Raw genomic sequence first — 5,106 nt, forward strand, 5'->3', positions numbered from 1 at the left:
TGTTTTGCCCCCAATAAGGGGTAATTATATTCAAAGATGTTCCAACCAGTAAAAGAGCAGTGCATAACTTGTAGATGCAAGATAAATGGAAATCATTAAATAGTGAAAAAAAAAAAAATTCCCTACTTATATTGGTGAAGGAAAAAAGAGGCAAAAGGGGCATATCACAATACTATCCCATAATGAACAGTCAAATATCTGTGCTGTTTCAATAGTCTGCTATCTAATATGTATATGTCAAATAGGGTGGCTTACCCAGTGACTTATATGGTCCAGGTGTACAAACCCCAGACCCTCTACCTCCAATACGTGACTTCAAAACCCTCCCGGCAAAACTATAGGGAAAATGCACTCACCAAAGTCAAGTGGTGGTCCAGGCGCAGCACCCTCGAACCCGTAGCTTGGGGTGTGAAGGAACATCAACTGAAGGAGAAATGGCACGCACTCCTTAATCCACTAAAACTCGTCTTTATTGTAGAGATCTAAAACAATGAAGTCCTGACGCGTTTCGCATTCAAAAATACTTCATAATAGGCCTATGAGTACGTATCTTCGTAACTTCATTGTTTTAGTGCCAGTGCTTGAACAAATGAATATATAGATTAATTATAAATTACTGAATTAATTAGTTGCCTCCTAGATTATTGTTAAGACAATACAAGATGTGGAGATATCCCAAAAATGAACTCTCTCAATTTTGGCAGAATAAACCCTGGGACTAACTGATTCACTACACAATTTCAGTAATTCGGAAAGGCTCTGAAGGTACTGTGTGTGAGTCAGCATAAGTTCTCTAAAACTTTTAAAACTCTTCCATCTCATTAATACAGTCTGAATGTTTAGGGGTTGTAGATTTCCATCTGGGAGGGACAAAGATTTTAGTTGCACATTGTGTGAGATTTTTGTAGGAAGACCCCAAAATGGCATTATGTACCCAGGGTCCATACTGATATTTAGTTGCAGTTTGCCAGTGCATTGATCACAATACTGCCTTTGTATGGCAGTAAATTCCCAGAATATGTGTAGCAATGTAACAAGCCCATTTCTGCAGGGCCAGTTTGTCTGACCCTTCTGGTAAAATTTTGCTCAATTTGGTGGGGGTGTTGTACCATCTAGTGAGGAGTTTGTAATTATTCTCCAGTACTCTGGAACTTTTCTGTCTAGTGAATGACTTAAGGAGGTAGTGATTGGAGACAGAAGTTTTTAGAACCTATATATTGTGACATGCTGACTGCCTGTACATGTAAGTTTGGGGGAATTAGCAATGGTAGGCAGGCTGGCAAGCAGAAGATCTGGAGCATAGAGACAGTGACTCTCACACTAATGAACACTCAGGCTTCCCCTTAAGCCCTGCTGTCTCCTTTCAGCTCTCATTCACCTGGTCACGACTCCCTCTGCTCCTCACAGGGGCAGGAGGCACCCCCAGCTGCTCTGGGAGTTTCTAACAGAGGCAGGCAGCCTTCCTGCCCTGTGCCCTGCTCTGACAGCGACCTTCATTCAGTCAAGGATCAACCTCCTTCTCAATACCCTGTGTAATCACACAGCCCTTTTATTTGCTGCTCACCTGCAGCCTAATCAGGCAGCTCCCTACAGCCGGCCAACTGAAAACATTAACTAGAGTTCAGAATGGAGGGTCCTTCCTGCTTTCCCTCCATTCACTCCAGGGACCTATTAATTTGGCTTTTCCTAAGCCAGTAACTTACACACAGGATGACCTGCTGCAAAACCAGGCATTTTACCTGGCGCTACTTGTATCCCACTTTTAACACTGGTTGAAAACACACCAAACCATGATCTTTTCCATTGCATCTCTCACATATACCCCCCCCCCCCCCTTTGTTTTGACCCAGGGGCAAAACACCTTGCAAACCCAACAGAAACTCTCTTTCTCTTTAAGGGATTTCTATTTCAAGTCTCTCCACTTTTGTAAAAATCATGCACCCGCACCATTTAATCATCACTCACCACTTCAAAACCTTCAGTGGGCTCTTCCTCAGCCTGCAACAACCTCTTTCCTGTAACTTCAAGCACTTGCTCCCCAGACACAGTCTGCTGTCTGACCGCATTTGTTGCCTTTTGCACACTGTTTTGTACCTTACAGACTGGCACACAATCAGGGTTAACATCCAGCACTTTTGCATCATTTGGATTAACACTCTCTGCCAGATATTTTCTGTCTGAAAAACTCCTTCCACATCATTTGGAAGTTTCAAAGTAACTCCACTTTCCTCCACAGTCATTCCATCTGGCTTACTCTCATTGGCAATGTGGCTGCCACTTACCTCGGAACACTCAGTTCCATTTTTACTCAAAACCTGACACTCATTCAGCTCAACCCATTCACCTGTCTCATCATGTACCTCTAAGAGTTTGCTATTAATGGATTGGGAACCTGCACCTGCATCAACTTGCTCACACAATGACTCTTTAGTTTTTAAGTACTGGTCAGATGCCTCCTTCATCTGGAGCAACACACCAGCATAGCATTTCTCAGACCAGTCATACATGGGGCAGGGCTTATGTTTCACCTCACCTTTAAACATTCCCTCACACACATTTTCTCCTCCAGCACATTGTGTTTCCACTCTCACACAATTCAGCTTACTGGAGACCAGTTCTGTGGCCGGCACAATATCACAGACAGAATCAGGAGGCAGTTTTACCTTTTCCTCATTTACCTCCTCAGACACACCGTCTGGCTTACCACCATTCACTGCCATGTTACCATTTTCAACAGCTCTGTACACACACACACCTACCTTGACATTTAATAAGTTTTGGAAGTTCCCCTGACTTGTCACTGAACACTCTCTCAGGTCTCTTACTGCCCCAGCACTCCTTATAGGCTTCTAGTGACCTTTGCATTGCTGCATATACAGAACAGTTAGCAGTAACATGCCCAGTACCATAACAGTGGGTACACCTTTCCCTTTTAATTAGCTCAGTCAATCTAGCTCATATATGTCAAACACAAGGCCCGCGGGCCAAATCCGGCCCACCTGGCTGTTTTATGTGGCCCTTGGTGAGTGTGTCTGACCATCCAACCTGATCAATTTCCATTCTCCTCACATAGTAACTAAAAAAATTCAGCCCGCGACTTAGCCTGTGTTTTAGATTTCGGCCCCCTTATGTGATTGAGTTTGACACCCCTGATCTAGCTATATCATTTGACTGAGACTGCTCATTAGTACACTCATCCCCTTTAAGGCTGATGCCACACTATTTTCTCAGCCTAAAAACGCTGTACAAGCCGCGCAGCCCCTGACTATGGCGTTTTTCAGCCTAGTACTGATGACGTAGCAAATCCCGTTTCCATGGTGCTAATAGTGTATTTCCGCTAGGTCTGACAGCTGCCTTTGCGTATACATAGGAATAGGTTGCTGTGCAAATACTGGTGTATTTCGGCAAACGCTTGAAAAATCCGTGCTAAGGCGTTTTCTAGCGTATTTACGCTTTGTGTGGTTTGCTTCGAGTCTTTTCAAGTTATTTCTATGGATGATGAAATTGTGCGTTTTTCAGCCGCCGAGAGAATTAGAAAATACGCAGCGTAAAAACGCCACGTGTGGCATCAGCCTAAGACCTTCAGGAAATGAGCTGCAGCAGGGCAACAAAGAGTTACTCTCACCACATGATTTTAAAGGAGAAGGAAAGGCTAAGTCACTTGGGGGTGCCAAAATGTTAGGCACCCCCAAGTGACTTAGAACGCCTACCTTGTACCCCGGGCTGGTGCCCCTGTACGGAGGGAACAGCACCAGCCCGGGGTAGCTGCCGGCGCTTCCTCCTCGCATGCGCCGGCCGGCGGATTTCGCCGGCAGCGCGCAAAGGAAGGAGGAAGCGGTGTCTACAGGTGCCCCGGGCTGGTGCTGTTCCCTCCGTACAGGGGCACCAGCCCGGGGTACAAGGTAGGCGCTCTAAGTCACTTGGGGGTGCCTAACATTTTGGCACCCCCAAGTGACTTAGCCTTTCCTTCTCCTTTAACCCCTTGTTCACTGAAGAACTTGAGCACACTCTGCTCAGCAGTTCTACATGCAGACTCTCACTTGCATCAGTTGCAACATCTTTTTGAAACAAAGCTGCACAATCATTACCAATCACACAGGTAACATTCTGTTCTGTTTTATCAGACACAGAGCAGTTTACACTCACTGCATCAGTCACACCTGCTAGGGACACATTTACATTGGGGGTCACCCCTACTCCCTTTACCTCAGGCACAACACTAGTTCATTGTTTACTTAAGAAATTTAATTGCAGATACTCCTCTGCTTTCCCACTGTGTATTACCTCACTCACATGCTCTAGGGGAACATTTATACCAGGGGTCACCCCTAAACTTTGTACCATGGGTGTTACCGCACACCCCACAGTCACATTCTCATTACTCACATCAGGACATTTCACAGCAAAATTACAATTAACATTTTGCATAGAACAAACAGTATTAACCCATTAGTTTGATTGCTCCTCAACCAAAACTTTGTCTTTTCCCCATAACTCCCAGAATAGGGGAAAGTCTGTTCCCAGAACCAACTCCTCATTACGGTTACTGGAAACCACAAGGGAGTGACCAACTGTCCCTTGTGTGGTTTCAAAAGTCAGACATACAGTTCTCTTGTCACAGCCCTCTTCCAGGACCTTGCCTTTAATTCCCAGGGCCCGATTCACTAAAGTGCGATAAAAATCATCGCACGCTTTTTTGCGTTAAATAAGTCGCGATAATTATCGCGCGATTCACCATAGTATTATCGCGTGCGTTAAGTCGCCATTTTCGCATGCGGTATTTTTCAAGCTAGTTTTACCGCATGCGTTAATTTCCGCGCTGAAAAGAATACGATCGCATGATTCACTATAACTTAGGCGCGCTAAATATTGCATTCGGCTATGCGAAAATGAACACCTACTACAGGCAGGCGAAAAATTATACAAAAGTACAGTAAATGATTTTTTGCCAATAAAATATGGACTTAGTGTTATTTATTCAAGTCTGTGTCTTTTTACTCAATTTTACTAAAGTCTTGGCATGTATGGAATTTCGCTACTAATATACAGTACAATAGTGATAAAAATTTAGTCGCCAAAATATACAGTACTATAGCGGTAAATATG

Source organism: Xenopus tropicalis, chromosome 7, assembly GCF_000004195.4.
Source record: "Xenopus tropicalis strain Nigerian chromosome 7, UCB_Xtro_10.0, whole genome shotgun sequence".
NCBI classification, from domain to species: domain Eukaryota; kingdom Metazoa; phylum Chordata; class Amphibia; order Anura; family Pipidae; genus Xenopus; species Xenopus tropicalis.